Source organism: Alligator mississippiensis, chromosome 2 (assembly GCF_030867095.1).
Source record: "Alligator mississippiensis isolate rAllMis1 chromosome 2, rAllMis1, whole genome shotgun sequence".
Taxonomy (NCBI): domain Eukaryota; kingdom Metazoa; phylum Chordata; order Crocodylia; family Alligatoridae; genus Alligator; species Alligator mississippiensis.
In genome coordinates, this window is record NC_081825.1 from 140,424,774 (window position 1) to 140,444,178 (window position 19,405).

The following is a 19,405-nucleotide window of genomic DNA, read 5'->3' on the forward strand; positions in this document are numbered from 1 at the left end:
AAGTTCCTTCACTCCTGACCCCATACACAGGCCAGTCCCACACCTGATTCTCTCTGATGGAAGAGTTTTCTGGAAGCAGCCAACATTGCTTGGCACCACCCAAAAAAAACATGTGTCATCAATTCCTGGAGGAGAAGAGGACTAGATAAGGGCACAAACACACTTTTCAATTGTTTTCCAAGATTTCCATGTCCATCAGAAAGAACTAAGCCTCTCTAACTATTATGGGTGGAAAAAAAAGAAGTCCAAAATGTGAACTAAGTATCATCAATGCATCCATGACTTCCTAAGTTAACCCAGAGCCTGAAACTGTACCTGAGGTTGTGAACCATCATTCATTTCAGCGGGTGCAAAGTCAGATGCCTAGTTATGACCCTGTCAGTGCCAGTATCATTAACTATTTCACTATCCATTGGAGCACATAGGAAACAAGAGGAAAGTGTATACAAAATGCATTGAGCTTCTATTAATTTCTGTAATAGCTACAAATGGGGACAGTCTGACTTGTATTGGGGGGGGGGGGGGAGGGAGAAGGTCAGGTGCAGCCTTCCGAAGTTTTGAAAACGTTGCTTAAATGAAAGTAACTTTGCCTGCCCATGACTGCAGGTGAAGAGATGGCCATGATAGATGGAAATGAATTATGACTATGGCTAGACTAATCCTCTAACAAGCTTAGCTAATTGGGCCAGCCTTTTCCACTAAATGTACTTCCTTCATAATCTTACGCCATGGATGTATGGTCATTTGTAGTACTGCAAGTGTCACAGCTTTTTGAAGCACTACAGAAATGTAGTGTTACGAGGGTGGCACAAATATGCAGCTTCCCAGTCTTCAGGGTCAATATGCTATGACAGCCCATTCTGTGACACAGAGGAAGTCCTGGACACACCAAGTCTCCAGGCAGTGTGGTATCCCGTGAGGCCCTGAGCAGGAACTTCTGGGTGGCAGAGCAGCAAACCAACTACAAGGGCAGCTGCAAAGCTGTTACCTCTGTACTGTAAATCATTGTATATGCTTCTGTGTGTAATAAAGAGGTGTTCCACAGGACAAGCTTCAAGATGCTGCACGTTCCACAGGAAGGCATCAAGGAGACCTGCTGCTTCCCAGACATGGGAAGAACAAGCAGAGCTGCAGCTCCTGGTGTGGGGGCAGCTGTGATGTCAGTGACAGCCCACTGTCACCTTCTGTGGACCTATGCAGTGCTGTGTATCCAGGAAGTAATGATTAACAGTCCCCTACTGTACCACAGAGCACAGGACTGTGGGAAGCTGGAGGACAGAGAGCCACAACTCGTTCCCCACTAGTTCAAGGGTGCACAGTGTACACATTGCATGTGGCCCTACAGAACACATTGCTATAGAGAAGTTTCTGTTTCATCCAGGAATATTCCTGAAGTAGTTCCACTGTTTCTGTCGTGCTATGGGGGACAGGCACATCTGCCTCTTTGACGTTCCTAGCCCTACAAATGCAGCACCTGTCCACTACCTTAGACTATCAGCTTCTTTTTCATGCATTTCCAGAAATGTAAAAATTAGCATATTGCCTCACCAGTTAGTTCTGTTTTTAAATATACTATCACACCAGCCATTCTTCACCCCTCCATAGTTGCCACATTTTGATCCACAAGCTGTGTCTTATCTGGGCTATTTCAAATGGGTCTTGGGCCATTTCAAAGTGTTACAATGCCATGGACAAAGACTTAGCAAACCTATCAGCTTCTCCACAAGAAAACTAATTAAACAAATTATCGTATGCACTGACGGTGACCATGAAGATAACTTCCAACAAGCACCCTGACTGGTAAGTGGCAAGCATCCCTTCCTGGGAGAAGCTCTCTCACTTAATTGATCTCTTCTCCTTAGGACATCTCTCTGTTTTGTAAAGAAACAGTATGTGATCCATTATATCTGCAATAACTGAAGCTTGTATCAGATTTTCAGTGTGCCACTCATCCTATACCAACGATGAAAATGTTCTTGCTATAAATTTCAGTACAGAAGCACTCACCCATCACTGTTTTCAGCAAGTTGTTATGAAGCCTGTACTTATTCTTAACTAGAGTCTTCAAATTGCTGCTCATATGCGCTAGAAATCTAAATTCTATTTAGCAACAATATAAATGATTAGGTATGCAGAGTTTGGGAATTCATCACTGCAGCTCTCCGGTGCCAGCCTACAATCCATTTTTAACTTTGAAACCTCAAAAAAACAGCATAAATTCTCACTCAGGAGCACAGGCTGTAACTAGGTTTGCAGGAGTGGCTTCCATGTTGGTTCTGCAACCCCTCAGGAATCAGGTTTGGGTTTTAACCACAGTAATGCTTACATTACATTCACACATGGCCCACCCACATGGAGCATTTTCTGAGCACAGGGTGCTACAGAATATGTGCTCTAAAAGACAGCAAGACAGGAGAAACCCGAGTCCCTGCAAGACCCCACTAACACAAAGCCAAACAAGAGAGGAAATGTGCTTACAGGAGAGGGGGAAATAGAGCTGGTGGAGAACATTTGATTCTCTCTCTTTACCCAAGACCAATAACAGGACAGCAGTGCTCCAAAAAATGGAAGTGGCCAGCTAGGAACTGAGTGTGGCCAAGTTGGAAAGATAATGTACCAACTGCTGCCCTGCAGCCCCAGAGCAACGCTGACTAATGAGGTTCCTAAATGGCTATGGCTGAAAAATAAAGCATCCCCATGTCTCCTCCCCACTTCCCCCCAGAAAATAGCAGCACATGCCTCCAGAAATCCCCTTGGGATGCAGAGACCAAAGCTGCTCCATTGGAAGTGTGACTTACTGAGTACAAATCAAACCCAGAATATGCAGCAGGAAGGAGCCAGCATTAGCATAGTTTGCAAACACCCCAAGCAGGAGTGGTTTGGTTGTGGTCCCTCTTGCAGTTCAGATAGATGATCCTGCTCTGGCCCATCTTTAGCTGCTATACAAGTGTTAACTTCTCAGTGTGCCTCATTACACAAAGCCCATGCTGGGAGTACACCGGATGAAAAGAACAAGATGTATACAGTTGGCCTTATTGTGTGACATTATTTATTAAACACGGAGAAGCCGGTTTCATGAATATTCACAGCTCTCTGTTCTGTTACAAGGAAAAAAAATAAGAATGAATGATTTATTGTCAAGGTAGGTTTTACACCTTTATGCAGAGGCAAGAGTACACGATGGTACCAGGCAGCCAGAAATCAAGAGGAGGATGGAATATCAATAACTTCCTCTGTTCCTGCTGTATCCTTGCCATCCAGGCCCCTCATACCCAGCACAGGAGGTTGGCACACACCATGTGTGCAGGTCCTTTCAAAGCCCCACAACTCAGGTCAGTGATTAGCAGACCAGAGATGGTGTTTTCTCCAGTTCTGAAGGGGAACCTGTGCCAGGGGAAAAAGTGAGGAAGAAGCCTTCCTGGCAAAGCTTTTCTATGTCCAGGCCACAGTGCGGCTCCTGTGTAGCATCCTTTTTGTGTGGTTTCTCATATAGTCTCATGTACCCTGATGGCTTGCTGCTAGTGGCATAATACACTGCATGTACTGGGATATCTGGCCAGACCCAAAAGATACAAAGAGCCTGTAGACAAGCATATGTCATACCCATAAAGACAAATGGGTGAAGCTCACCAAGCCTATTCATTACTTAGGGTGCCTATAGACATATTCATTCATGTTCTAATTAAAACATGTAGGAGCAGACTCAATTAATCAAGTCTGCTCTGCGTTCTAATTCAAATGCTCTAGCATCACCTCGCTATCAAGTGTAGTAAGCCCCCATGCGTTTCAAAATGGCTGTGGAGGCTCTTTATCTAAACCTTGCAGAATGAGCTTTAGATAAAGCATCCTGCAGACATTTTGAAACATGCGGGAGCTTAATACACATGATGATGAACCATTTTAGAGTGACTATCTGGGAACCACTGCAATTAAAACACCCCCTGCCCCCACCCCCAAGCATGTGCATAGGAATGAACGCCGTGTGCCCCCAGAGGCTTGGGGGCCATGGCAAGCTCCTGCAGGCAATGGCAGCACTGTTGGCAGTGGGAACATGGCGGCGGTAAGTGGGGAGCTCCTGGAGGCAGCCACAGCGCTGTCAGCGGTGGGGGGATGAAGTGGGGTGGTGAGTGTCGACCAGGGGTCAGCAACCACCTGCAGACACTGCTGGTGGTGTCCACAGCGAGGAGGGTGGCAAGTGGCAACCACCTGCAGGCGCCGCCAGCAGTATCGGTGGCACCTTTTTGCAGGGGGTGCACCACCATGCTCAGGGAGGGCACATGCACCCACATGCTTCCCCTATGCATCGCCAGTGTGTATAGGCAGCCTTCATTCCCAGCTTGGGGAAAGGATAAGCGCCCTCCCTACCACCACCACCTGCAGTAAGTCAAAGACTTCTCTTCTATCACCCTAACAAGGCAGATGATTTGCAAGGGCTGTCAAAGAAAAGAAAACAGAAGTTGTACTGTTGAGCCAGGACCCCAGTATATTGGGAAAGGGATGGCCTTACTCTCCAGATCTGGTAGTTGGGAAGCCACCACTGAGTTCTTTTTTGGTAGCACCATTGTTCATGCCAAGTGGCACCTTAGTTTCCAAGCCACCCCACAGACTGCAGTGGACACAGTATAATTCAATATGAATAAAGACAGCACTAGATGGCTCTTTACAATCCCACCTTTCTCCTTGTGGCTATTTTTTTCCTGGATATTTTCAGATTATTTCTGGAGCTCAATCACGCTAGATACTGCTTTTCTCCACACACTGGGGACTGAAGCAGGAGTGTTTTAGAGTAGAAGAGTAAATCATGAAATGCAAATTCCTAGGTGAGGGCAGTACCAGACTTATGCCAGGTACAGACATTACACTTTTACCGGTATAAGTGATCAGAAACTGATCTATATCCATAACAAAGCAGAAGTTTGGTGCACACATGCAGGTTTAAAAATGGCAGAACCCAGTCTAAGATTTACACCACCCCCTCTCCCCTCCACATCAAAGGGTGAATATGTGTTGTTTGCTACCCATCTAAACCACACTGCTTAGAGAAAACTGCGTAACTTCGATCAATTCTCCCTTGGGCTCTTTGAGGCTAGGGACAGAAATTATACATTAATTGGTATAAGTGATTGGAAATCAGTCTAAACCTGTAAGAGAACAGAAGTTCAGTCCACATAGACCAGTTTCAAAATGGCTGAACCCAGTTTAAGGTAGACATGGATAGATGTAGTACCAGATTTACTCAGTTTAGCTTAGACTGGTCTACCAAACTTCTGTTCCAGATCCCCTCCTGCCTCTTCCCCTGGCATCCCAAGATGCTGTGCAGCCTTACCACTAACTCCCCCCTCGCAGAGCAGGCAAACTAGTCTCTGCCAGTGCTCCTCTGCTTTGGCCAAGTCGGGCTAACCCTGCCCCCAGGCTGTCACAGAGCTGAGGCAGCAAAATCTCTGCTCCCCAGCCCTGCATCCTGCCTGTACCTGTCAGCCTGGAGGGGCACCAGAGGGACACGGGGGAATGGAGCCCCCTGATCCTCCAGAGCTGGGGTTTGCCCGGTACTGCAGGGGGGGTTCCCCCCCACCCAGCCCTGCCCCTGCAAGTCTCTGCCTCTGACCCTCAAGGGACAGGGGGAAACAAAGCCCCCCACCCTGGCCTTGACTCACACTGGGATGGGGTCTTCCCAGCTTGGGGGGGCCAAGACTGGTATGGGGAAAATTCCCCTATGGCATGAGACTCCCCACAGCTGGGCAGACCCCAGCTTGGCAAAGCCAGAAATGGGGCAGGGGGGCTCCATTCCACCCCTGCAGGGGGAGGACAGAGGGGGCTGGGAGGTGCTGGGTAGCCAGTGAGGGATGGCCCCTGTTCGGCTGCACTCGGGTGCTCTCAGTAATGTCCTGCATGCTGAGAGGCATACAGGAACACCCCCTGCCAGTGCAGGCATCTGTGTCTCTGCTAAAGAAAGCATGAACATGAGCTCTGTTCATTAACGGTCCAATCTACACAGCTCAGAGAAACCTGTGAAGACTGGATTCATTCCCCTTCAGGCTTTTTGACCATCTGTACTTAGCCTGAATGTCTGTATCCAGCCTTAGGGTTTTGGGGCTGGGTTGCATAAAAGCATCAGCAGGTTACCCTCAGCAGTAAGAATAGATTTTTGACACTGTGTCATCAGGTGGAGAAAAAGCAGAGGCATAAAGTTATTTACTTAGAGCCAGAGGAGACACAAATGCTTTAGTGCCAGGAGAAAGGGGCAAATGAGTCCTTGCGCTTGGTGAACAAGCCCCGCTGAATTGCACTCCCCACTAAATGCCAAGTGTGACATATACTCGCCTCCTCTCTGCGGTTTTACACTATGTGGGTGTGTGTCTGCAGTTGTTACAGATCCCTTCAGGTGCCTGCAAAGCCTCCAACTTTATACTTCCACCAGGGAGGTGTCAGTTCTTCGAAGCAATCATGGCATCACATCGCCTCAAGCTGTAATAACATCTATTACAGCACTGCAGTAGTCAAGAGTGAGAAGGGCACATGGCCCTAACCCACTCATTTCAGCTGTTAATAACTTTCCCCCCAAAAATTCCTTTTGGGCAGAAGCGTCTCATGCTAGCTGGTCTCTGTCTAAAAGTAATTCGTTCTTTTGGAAAGTTTTACGCATAGCACTTGGCTGCCTTTTTCTTTTTTTTTTTTCGGAGTCAAATAAAGATGAACATCCTTATTTTGTGCTTTCAAAATATTGATCCAGACATTTTTGTTATGCTCAGTCTAGATAAAGCAGAGTTTTTTTAAAGGTCAGCTGCAAAGGTTGTGTTCAAGAATTGGGTTTCTGCCCTTTATTTCTGCTTTTTGCGATGCATTAGGAGACACAAAACAGACCTGGGTTTTTTCCCTTACCGGAAACAGAAATGTTGAGTCTTCCCTGGTTTTGCTGAAGGCCCTAGTGGAGGGAAAACACCTGTCTTGTGAGTTCTTATGCAATAATTGGAAGGATGGAGGAGTTGAATCTTTAACAGAGACATCCTTTCTCTGATGCAGGCATTAGGTATTGAAGTTAGATATGCCTGACAAGAGGCAAAGAACTTTAAGAGTCAGACTAAGGCTCCCAAACCTACAGCTGCTCAGCTGCCAGTCTGCTGCATTTGGTGATGTCACTGGGCATGTCTATGCTACAGGCACCATGACTGCAGTGCAATGTAGTGACAGGAGTCTAGTCATAGCAGCATAGACACAGGTTAATTTATCTTTCCCTCTGAGCTCTATACTATTACAGCTAGACTGCAACTGGTACCTAAGTGAGTTTAAAGCTAGCTCAGGTATTTCTATGTTATGCAACAGTCATTGCTAAGACAACAACGAATGCATATCCCTTATTTCATAGCATCTCCAGTTCCCAGAGTCTAAGTGGAGAGAATCTGAAACACAAGATGAAAAAACCCAAACCCTTTCTGCTCCTCCCAGTGCCACACAAAATGTTTTCAGACCTCTTCATGCATCAGCAAAATTTTCTTTACAAGTCCCCTTTCAACATCAGATCTGGCCTGCAATCATTATCTGGCCAGTGATCAGCAAGGAAACCTGCTTCTTCCCCATCCCACTTCTGACAAGCCCTCCTACTCTTTTCTTGACTTGCCCCTACCACCTCAGCTGCTGGGAGTGAAGTGGCTGGACCACCATGACTAGCAGTGTAGGCCTCAGATCTAGAAGGGGGCATGTTTAGGAGTCCTTTTTCATGCAAATATATGGAAATGTAAATGCAAACAGTGCAAGTAATTCAACACTTTGAATGAATATTTGAACTCAAAGATCCAGACATTCAGAATTGTCCAACAGTTCTCCCAACTGTACAGTGGGTCCAATAAAAGATACCACAAAAAAGTCTCTCTGAATGACTGAGGGGCAAGGCAATGGGCAGGACAGGCAGAGAGGGGGAGAAGGGAAGTGGTCAAGTTTGAGGAGTGAGTCAAAGGTGATGAAAAGGCTGTAGGGATCATGGGTCTGGGTTTCCATGAAACTGGAAAGGCAAAGACAATTCATTAGGGTTATGGCTGAACTGAAAAGGGAGAAAACAAATCTGCAGAGAGGGGCTCCAGCTTTATCACAGGATTTGGTTGGAGGAGAAAAATCAGAGGAAGCAGTGGAGTCTATGATGTATGACATTAAATAATTATTATTTATGTTGTGATCCTATCTATGTCTTCTACTCAGAAACTAGAAACACCCTCCTGCCTCAGTGCAGTTTTCTGTACCAGGGGCCAGCAATGTTTTTGGGCAGTGTTCCCAGAACACCCACCAACTCAACTTGGAAGATGTTGGTGTGCTAGGGGCAGATGTCAGGGGAATCATGAGGGGCCCAATCCTTGTTGTGGCAGAGCAGCCCTGGCCCCTTCTCCACCATCTGCCCCGAGGCACACATGCCAAGCAAAATGCCTTTGCGTGCCACACTCTGGCACCCATGCCAGGGGTTGTCTACCCCTGCTTCATACAAATACAGAATGAAAACGCAGACTTTTCTCCTAAAGCCATACAATTAAAGGAACTATGTTCCCAGAAAGGATGCATGAACCAAGAGCAAAATGCCACCGCTAACTTCTGGATACAAACAGGATGACATGATGGTGCTTATGCTAAGGTAGAGTTGTCAAACTCAGTGTGGGCCCTGGACCAGATCCACACGGCAGTGGCTCCTCTCAGGCTAGATCCATGAGGCCAGCTGTGACATGTTCAGAGGTGGGTAGTAAAGCAAGTCCAGTAAGCACGGAGTGAGGAAGGGTTGTATCTGCACAGCCCTCACTTCCCCCTGCCACCAATGGCCATGTCCCTCAGAGTTCAGGGATGCTAAATTCTGTGGCCAGCCACACAGCCCACCCCTCTCAGCTTCTGGTACCCAGCAGACTATGGGTGAGCCACAAGGAACAGTTCCACAGGACAAATGTTTGACACCTCTGCAACTGAAGCAACAGTGCACAAGTCACATGTAGCGAGTGCCACTTGCAAATTACATTTCCCCAGTGGGGGGGCACCCCCCTCTGGGGTCAGCCATGATCAGATGTAAGCACTCATCATATTTGCAAGCACGAAACAGGATCACATGTGCAAGGACATACACAGGTAAACACGTTGCCATGAACAAGGACCCAGGACACACTGTTCTGCTTTTCAAAGCCTTTGTAATTTCATAAAGAATAAAGGCAGAGATTGCTCTGCTAGGTCACATCCAGCCCAGGGACTGTATGTTGTGCATCCAACCAATTGCTAAGGAATGCAGAGAAAAGCATCCCCAATATACTAGCAAAAGGAGATTACATTGAAAGATACATCCCAGGCAATATTTCACAGAAATGAAGGGGGTTGTCTTCATTCCAGGATTTTCTGTTGATTTCCACTAGCATTTTTGTCTTAGCCAGTGCTCAAGGTAATAATTCCTCTTAGACCCTCAAGCAAACAAAACAGGCCTTCCTCCAACAAAGCCAAGCACATTGTGCCAGTTGTCATTGCTGTGTACAGCAATCTGCTTTTTCAAACACAGGCTCAATATTTACCATCACAACCAACCACAACCCACCTGAAATGACTGGGGGGTTTTTTTGTTTGTTTGTTTTTTTGGGTTTTTTTTGAAAAAGGTTAGAAAAATCACCTGAGGAGAAGATGAAATACCCTCTTTCCTGATTGCAACCAGAGCTCCCAAACAAGCTGAATGCCACAAATCTCAGAGCTTGATTACTCTGAACAAAACCTTGGAAGGCTAGAGAAAACTTTGGTGTGGACCTGCAAGGTTTCTTTTGTGCCCACAACTGATGGGATGCAGTCAGTCTAAAGCATTCTCTTCCCACTACACTCACATGCCTCTTGATATTTTTGTCCTCCCTCCCCTGCACCAATGCACCAAGCAATCAGCATAAAAATCAGGTAGTTCCCCAGGGGACAAGAAGTCCATCTAGTTATTTAAACTGCTCTCTCTGGTGCTTGTGTGGGCTTTGTGTTCTGCACAGGCATTTCACCCAGCTACAAAGGCATGAAGTCATTCTTATAAGGCCAGTGCTTTTGTGTATTATGGCAAGGCCCTGCAAAGCAGGGTCTTTTAAATGGATATAAATGGGAAGGCCACCCAGGTCAGCAGTCTTATATGATAATTGGCAAGATTACTCAGTCATGGCCTTGAAGGGGATAGGCTCTGTGATCTGACAGGTCTTTCTAAGTTGTGTGGTGTTCAGAGCATACCTGATGATCAGGAGCTTTGTCAAGAAAGGACACTCCACTAATATCTCCAACTTGGAGAGGGAGGAAATAAAAAAGTAAAGTTCTTTAAAAATAAAGCACTTCATAAATAAAGCAAATGTTTTATTTAATTAAATTTTCCATGGATTTACTGCTCTGTCCTTTATGGCAAGTAATAAATGTTGAGTAAAATATAAGCACTAAAGCACCAGTTCAGTCACACCACATATTGGGCATCCTCAGCCACTTGCGGGCCAGAGCCCCTGCTACCTTTTTCCTCCAGCCTCAGCAGGCTTGGCTGGATTGTATTTGTAGCTAAACAGGGCCATGGAGAGAAGCAGTCTTTCAAGCTAAAGAAAGGGTGGTGCAGCTTCATTTTCAGAGGTCATTGCCTCACCTACATGGTACCCTGCTGCTGCCCAGGCTAAAAGAAGTGTATCCCAAGTAGACAGAGTGAGCAATGCTGGTTGTAAGGGGCCTGGATCCTGGAAACAGTTCTGATCTGTGTGCTGCAAAGTCCTACTAGTAAAAGCAGTTTTTGCTCTAGGGGCTCAGGCATCAGTGCAGATGCCATGAGAACTAGCCTCAGAAGTGAAAGATAGGACCCACTCCCAAATAATATGGGGCCAATGACTGGGACCCCCCCTTCAACTCTATTAGGAAGATCCAAATGGAGTAGAAGAGGGGTTCCAGTCATGGCCCCATGTTTGCCTTCCCAGAGTTTCCCCTGAAACCCAGAGAGCACACCCCAGCATTCCCATGCAGACATATACCCCAGAGCCACCCCACACAGACCCTCTAGCCCCACACCAGGAAAACAAGGTCAGGAAGCCTCCAAAAGTCATTTCAGAGACAAGGAAGGAGAAAACACTAAGAAAAGCTGTTGGAAATGCAACAGGGTTCCAGGGATGGGCCTGGATGCAGAAGAGGACTGACTCTACCCTTCCCCAGCCCCTGGGGCCTGTCTGTCACAAAGCTCTACTCACACCCTATGCTAAAATCACCAGCCCGAGCACACAGGTTCCAACACGCAAGGTGTGGGCCACTCAAGATGGTGCCATCAGAGTCGGAGGGAGTGTGAAAGAGCTTTTTGTATCTCCCATCCCACACCCATCCACTCTGAATTTGGCCCTAAATGACCTCAAATCACTGGGGCATGACAGATCATATGTGCTATGAGCCAGTTGTTCCAGAACTAAAGTTACTCTCATGCCACTCCACTGATCTTCCTTTGGAGATGGGCAGAAAGTCAATACCTCTCATACAATCAGTTTCTCTGGCCTTGAGGTAGCACTGGACAACCATTTCCTCAGGTTCTAGAGCAGTAACATGACAGCTTGGTCAGTCTGTTTGCTCTGTTGGCTTCTTTTGAGAGACAGAGATTAAAATATATTAAACAAATTTAGAAAAAAAAACCATGATAGAATTTCAATTAAACAATATCGGGAAAGGCTCTTGATACTATATCTCATAAGTTTAAAACATGGCCTCCAGTGCCCCACAGCTTGATTAAAAATCTGTAATATATTACACCAATAGCACAGAAAAGACAACCAGTCAACATTCCCAACATGTAATCCTTTCTCAAGGTGAATGAACTACAGCAACATAAATCACTCTTGTTTTACTCAGAGCAGCATTCTGCCCAGAGTGCCAGGGCAGAAAAGAAATAACACTTTAATAATAATATCTTGCACTTCTATAGTGCCTTTCAAACTGCTACAGAAACATCAGTTAATTACATCTGAAAAGCCTACCCTGCAAAATGTATCAGGTCCCCATTCATCATCCCCGTATTCAGATGGGAAAGCCGAGCACAAAGAGGTTAAGAAGCTTGCCTAAGATCACTCAGTCAGTCTGCGTCTGTAAGAAGGACAGAACCCAAATCTCTTGGCTCCTGGTTCTGTCTTGGAGGTATATCTTTTCTGAAAAGTGACTCTAGGTAGGTCCATGTTTGTGGTATCTCCAGGTCACATCTGCTGGAATTAGCAAGCTGCAAACTCCTTTTGTTCCCCCCTTGCAAGACTTGCAAACTGAAGATAGGTCACTCTGGGTGTCCTCTTGTTCATGCATCATCAGCAAAAGTCAAAATCCTGGTCTAAATTGCCTAAAGAGGTTAGTGATACTGGGTGCTAACATAAGACAATTTTAAGGAGCCCAATTTTCCTAGAGCCAGTACTTGGTACTTTCTGAAGCTTAGGGTACCTTAAAGGAGTCTCCAGGAGATCTCACAAAGCCGATCTTTGGTTCCAAGGCCAAGCAATGAGCTTCCCTCCTCCACAGCCAGGGGCCCCTGTGTCTTCACATTCTCAAGAGTCCAAGGTGACAGTGGGCACCAAAGTTACCAACACCATTGCCCACCTCAGGGCATGTCTACACCACATTGCCACTATACCCTACTCACCCCCCTCCTGCCCTCATGGACAGAATCTAGAAATGGGGCAGTGAAGTCACTGTGGAGGCATCCACAGCAGCTACCCTCAACCACATTGGAGGGGGAGGTCTCAAAGTGGCTGTAGAAGGTGCCTCTGGAATAGCTTCACTGCCACATTTCTGCACTTAGTACATGTAAGCAGAAGCAGGTGGGCACTTGTGGTTGTCCCATGGTGTGGACTCACCTTTAGAGTCTTCCCTCTTGTAGGGCTCCTGGGGACAGCCAGAAGACAAATGAGAGCTTCTGCATGAGTGCTGAACTGTGGCAAATAGGACTGTGCTGCTGCATTGGTCCCAAAAAAATGGCTAACTGATTTTAATTTGCTAGGACTGGAGGATGGACTTTTTCCTACATCTGGGCTTAATCTGCTGTTAACTCCAAATGATGCATTAAAAAAACCCACATTGTCTAACAAGAGAGGTGAATGAGTTTTTTAAATATACTCAAACCAGGTGTGTTGTACCACATACTTACTCTAAAAACCCACTGATTTACAACTGCTGAGACTGAAATAATCTCAATCATTGTTAACTGATTAGCTGTGTGCACATATTACAGAGAATTTTAAATGATAATGCTCTGATAGCTGCAAACCTTTGTAGACACTTCCCTCTGCCCACTTCCTTGATGTGCCTTCTGAAAAAACCCCCCAATATTTTAGGCAATCTAAATGCCAGTTTGGAAATATCAGTAAATACACATATGCTTTAACATATATGCATAACAGTAGCTCAAACAAAGTGTTACTTTGCTTATAGCAAAGCATGAAGAGTGTTTCCTTATCACAGGCCTCACTGTGTGATTTTTTTTCCATTCTGTAATGGGGGCCTATTTAAAGCAAAAAGGTTATTTCTAAGGGGGAATTAATGGTGCAATAGCTATAGCTACTATGGGAGTAAAATGCCTGCATGTCCAAATGTTACTGTTTACAAATGTAAGGAAACCTGGGTTAAGTGTAATGGGGTTTTCACAATTCACAACAGCTGCGTGGGTTAGAACAAGCAGCCAACCCAGCTACAAAAGTGCAGTGTACTGCTGACATATGGATTTCTACCTTTTCTTAGTCTTCACTAGTATAAGAAGCTACAAGGAGTAGCAAAGTATGAATTTACACTGTGTTGTTTAAAACTGAGTTTAAAGGCTATTGGCCAAATATATCAGTGCAGTAACTCCTTAATTTCAATGGAATCATCCCAAGGATTATTTTGACCCATTGGCTATAGAAGAAGTAACGGATAGATTATGAAATAATATTTCCTAACAGTACTGGGTTGATACAGTCTCTAGCAGTCCAGAGCATTTTTGTAACACAGTAACTACACATGTGATTTGACATGAAAGTTTGAAGTCAGTGCTCATAACCCCAGTTTGATTAAATATTGCTCTATGTAGTCACGTCCCGATGAGCGCACATGTGAAGGATCGCGTGCTTCCTGTAGGACAAATAGCAGTGGCACATATTTGTGCCACTGCTATTTGTCCCTGGGCATGGCCCTGCAAGCACACTCTGGTGCATGGTAAAGGGTCCCGGGTGGGTTAGGGGACGGCTGGTGCTCACCCCAGCAGTCTTACCTGGAGTCCTGGAGGCCTTCCGGGGCAGCAGCAGCACCAAGCCAACCACTCAGAGTCTGACCAGCAGCCAGAGTGTGACTCTGGCCAACTGGGCTCTGGTTTCTGGCTGCACATGCTGCTGTGATGTGTTCCACACCGCTTTTTTTTAGCAACCTTTTTTTGGACACTGGGATCTCCCAGTGCCAAAGAAAACTGCCATACTGCACATTAGCAGCATGACGCAGGGATGAACATGTGCTGTGTGCTGTTTGCAATGCTTCAAATGGTTTTGGGGTGCTGCAAATTGCACGTGCACGCTCCTGGGGCCACGCCCTGTTTGAATAAATGTGGGGGCTCAGAAGCAAAGGAGTTGCATGCTGCCATCCAATACTCACTCATTGCTCAGTACTGTCTTGTCTCATGGTTGAGGACTGGACACAGGATAAACAGGCTGGCTAACAAAAAGCTAGGATTTGCCCCCCTTGTTCTAAGTGAGATGCAATAACTGCAAACAGACTTTGAAACCTTAGTTTTGCCTATCTTCATGTCACCTATCTCCATGGGCTCTGAGTAAGTACTGCTTAGCTCAGCAAAGTTTTACACAGGCATGCCCCAGGCCAGAGTAGCCACTGCAGCTGCCACTGCATAGCCCAGGCCAGATCCAGCCCCACAGTCCACATCCGACACAAAGCATTGACTTTGACATCCCTGGTCTAAGGGCTTGTACTATGGAGACTTTACCAGCTTGACTGGCAGACTCCCTGTGGCAATGCAGTGCATGGTTTTCTGGACTTCCCCCTTGAACAAAAGCCCTCTTCTATCAACACAGCTGCATCTGCACCAGGGGCTTGCCAGTGTGGCTGTCAGCTGTGTGATTTTTTCCCACTGCTCCAAGCTAATATATCTATGTCAGCCAAACTTGTAGCATTGACAAAGGCTTAGCTATTTCCATGGGTGGATCTAGAATTTTGAAAAGGGGGTGCATATGCTGAGGTGCATCATCACACATAAAACACAAATGTTTCTCCAGTTAAAAATAAACAAGAAGTTTTACTAATACATTGCAGGCCTAGGGCTGTATTATTCAGTTTAAGATTGAAGAAGAAAGCAAGTATAACTTCATTGGAATGAGTTTAAAACAACCTGAAGTGCTGTGAAATGGGAGCTTCACTACCAGGAGAAGCAAAAAAACAGCAGAATTGCAGAACAAAGGATAGCTCAATTGGTGAACATCAAGACCATTAAAACAAAGAGAGGATTGTTAAAACCTGTGGAATGAGCAGTTTAAAGGGATTAGGTAGATTATAGTGAGCTATGAAGTCAAGTGACTGCCTCAGCACTGCCTGACTAGAAATGCTGCTGCCAATGCCAGGCAGTTGGTTTTAAACTTTGAATGGAACAAGAATCCAAGGGGAGTGCCAGTGCACCAGTGCACCTGGATATTTCCTATATACACCCTCTAATTTTTTTGGACAAGTGTGCGTGATCCTTATTCTGGAAATGGGTTTCAGTCTTAACTACTGTGCTCGCTGCTGCTTGCTATACTACTGTGTCCTTTCCTTGCTGCTCAATCCAGCATTTCAGTGCTGGACACAAAGTTACAATGGAGTTGAGGCCACTGCAGTCAACCACGAGTGAAACTGGAATTATGTTTTAATTTGAAGGGAAAAACATCATCTCTTTGTAACCTGTACATCCCCACCTTTCCTCAGTCTGTCTGCTGAGATGGGAGGTTTGTTCTGGTAAGTAAAGAACCTGTGTCAAAGACCTCACAACACCCCCGGCATAGGGGCCAGCTCTTCCAACAAATTTAATCTTAATATTTCCTTGCTAAGAAATTCTCGAAAGTTCTGAGCAGTGTCTCTTACTACCTCCATATCTCCCAAGAACATTCATTGTAATCTTACCCAACCTGACATTTTCTTCTAGTTAATCTGTAGAAAAGTTGTGCATGAGCTCTGTGATTTGGGTCAGGGATCATCAAGGAGATAGGAAAAAAATGGGGTGACTGGTTGTTCAGTTCCTTTAAGAGAATGTAGAAAAAAGCCTGTCCTTGAACTGAAAGAGAACAACTTTTTTCAAATTAAATTGTTTTGAAGTGCACTGGCTGATTCGTGCTGGGACACTACCTATTTCATTGATAACTTCAGCCCATGGTACTGAAAGATGCCTGTTATGGGGGAGAAAAGCTAATTTCCATCACTTGAATTTCAAATGCCAACAAAAGCCCTCAGATTTTTTTTCTCATATATATCACAGTACACCATATTGGATGGCAGAACATGAAACCTGAGCTGGAGCAATGCCAGCAAATCCAAACCTAGGGGTAACACAGCTGTGGTATTCAGAGAGGAAATAAGAACTTTTCTCTCTGCCATCAGCTTTTCTAAATTCAAATGCCCTTAAAGCACTGCTCAGAGGCCACACTAAATTAAATCAGGTGGTGGATCACAGAAATTAGAGATGAGAAGGAAAACTAGAGCAATGCAGACCTCAGCAGTTTTTATCCAAAACTCTTTTCTGGCTTTGATCTGTGTCTGCTTCACATTCCCTGAGATTCAGGTTCAAATTAATAAAAACTCAGAGCAAAATACACTCTAAGTAGAAGACTTTCTTTCAGGCAAACCTGCAGCTATTCCAGGTTCTATGAAAATGCAGCGCAGGTTTTTCTTCAAAGGTTCACAAACCTTAGGATAATTTGCATTAATCTAGGCCAGTACTTCTCAGCCATTTCACACCAGTGACCCCTAATCTGAAGTAAATATGTTGAAATTCTTTTTTACTAGGAAAAGAAAAGTAAAAATAGAAGTACCAATGGTAACAATATTAAGCCCATGTGATTTGTGTATATAGATGGCTGGACACTAGCGCTTGACAGAAAATAATTCAAGCAATGGGGTTTCACCAACCTCCATTAGAAAATTATGGCACAGTCTTCATGCTCTCATAATTCATAAATTCTTCCAGCCCAGAGTTTCTTTAATTAATTTTCATCACCATCACATCTCTGAACTGCCTAAACCATCTCTTCTTGATTTTCCCAGCTTTCCAGGCTAAGTACAGACAGTTAAAAAGCCGGAGGAAGAATCAATTCAGTCTTCACAGGTTAGTCGAAGCCACATAGATTGAACAGATAAACAAGTGAACACACTTTCCTTTTGATTCTGGAACTGCAGCCACATGCCTGCACTGGCCCAGGCCAGAAACTGGGGGGTGCTAGTACACAACTCCCTGCTCCACTGCACTGGAGCAGACAGCTTGGGCCAAGGCTAATCCTCCCAATCTGTGAGTGGGGGGAAGGGGTGAAAGAAGGGGAAGGCAGTTGTGCTCTTCACAGCAGGGAGCTGGGCCATGCTGCATTCAGGCGGGATGATGGCAGTGGTGCTGGAAGTGGGGGGACTACGGCAAATTTTCAGGTGCCTGAAGCCCGCCCCCCATAGCCCTGCTCCCAGCACCACTGCTACCCGACCCAAGTGCAGCCCAGCCCCAGCTCACAGCAGCAGCCAGCCCAGCCAGCGTGCAGATCCAGGGGCACGCGCTCCCCATGCCCTACCAGTCTGTGTTCCCCACCCCACCATAGCTCTATCCCCTGCCCCAGCTGTGCAGGGCCTACCCCTGCTTCAGCCCCACTTCCTCCTTCACAGCTGCTTCAACTGCCCATGCTGGCTGGCATTTAGGGGGGCACATGTCCCCCCATCTGTGCACAGCAGAGGCAGCTTCCCTTGTGGGCTGGGCTTTGTACCCCGAGCCATTCTGCAGCTGGCCAAGAGCAGCGCCATGCCACGTGTCCCACCACTGGGTTGAGCCTTGTCCCCTGCCTGCCCAGTGGCTGGATGCATGTGGTGTGGGGCCATGCCGAGGCAGGCTGCAGCAAGATTTGGAGCGCAAAGCCCAGCCGGCAAAGGCAGCTGCCTCCGCCACACAGAGATAGGGGAGCACCTGCCCCCTCAGAGCCTCTGCCAGGGTGCACACAGTGGTGGGAGCCCCCAGCCCCACACCCCTGAATGAGCCACCTGGACTAGATCCTTCTTCCATCTACCCAGTAGTATCATCTGACCCCAATGCTCTTTCCTGCCCAGGGGAGGGGGTCCGACTCGATGATCTACTGAGGTCCCTTCCGACCCTAAAAATCTATTAAATCTATGAGTATGTCTAACCAAAGACTGGGACTGAAAGTTTGGTAAGGACATAGCAGGGAGTTGGAGAGCCATCTTGTAGTTGGAGATAGATTAGATGTGGTACTGGAGAAGGTTGGGACTGGCTGGGCCAGGACACTAGGACTAAGAATCAGCAGTGCAGAAGGCGGTGGTAAGCAGGGGGAGGAGACATATCAAGGAGAAGCCAGGATGTGGGAGTCAAATGAGAAGAACAGGCAGAGAGACAAGGATGAGTGGAAAACCTGGGACTGTATAAGGAGCTCAGGGGGAGAAACTGGGATGGGGTATCTGGGAGGTGGGAGAAGGTAGGTAAAAGGAATATGAAAACAGGAAAGGGGAGGAACAGGGATAGATGGGCAGAAACAGGGCAGAAGTGTTCGCACGGAGAGGAACAGGACAGAAGATCCCATACCATTCAAATACACTCTGCTCCAGAGCCTGGAATGGAATCCAGGAGTCCTGAATCTCACTTCGCCTTTACTGTCAGTAAACAGCTGTGAAGCTTACTGGCCAAGTATGTCTTATTCTTTTCCAGGACTGGACCTCAAAGGACACCTATATACATGCCCTGGGGTGGGGGGAGGGTGCCCAGATGCTGGTGATGCTGTCATCTACTTGCTGAGCTCAAGCAGCAAGCAGATGTAAAGGTCCCTGCCTGGCCGATTTAATTAAAGACTTCATACATCCAAAGAGCCCAAGGTTATATAGGCAACTTTAATCCTGGCAATTACTATCCCCTGGGTGCCAGAATTCATTAAGTTTTTGTCACATTCTTGTACCGGTAAGTGTTGCATGTGTCATTGTACCTGAGAATCCTGCTGTCAATCATGTCACTGCCATTGGTTTCTTTAATAATTCTTTCGAATTGAAGATGGACATATGAGGCACTCACCCTCTGTGGAGAGGCTAGGGAGACATGGCTTATGTTTGATAGCTAGGGGCCTGGAACAGAGAGATCTTCAATTCAGTCCTCCAGATCCTCCTGTGTCTTTTAACTAACTTTCACATTCTCCTCCCTGCAGCACAGGGGCTATGCTGTTTCCAAGGGACAGGTCTGCATATC

The 19,405-nt window shown here is 46.3% G+C and overlaps 1 long non-coding RNA gene across 1 annotated transcript in view; it reads right to left on the bottom strand.

Moving 5' to 3' along the window:
* The window catches only part of LOC109285863 (uncharacterized), a 47,739-nt gene extending 34,741 nt beyond the window's left edge, over nt 1-12,998 (bottom strand). The window contains exon 1 of the long non-coding RNA XR_009459542.1: nt 12,819-12,998. This is a non-coding gene — a long non-coding RNA (uncharacterized LOC109285863). The remainder of the gene's footprint in view (nt 1-12,818) is intronic.
* Nucleotides 12,999-19,405: the final 6,407 nt, after the last annotated feature.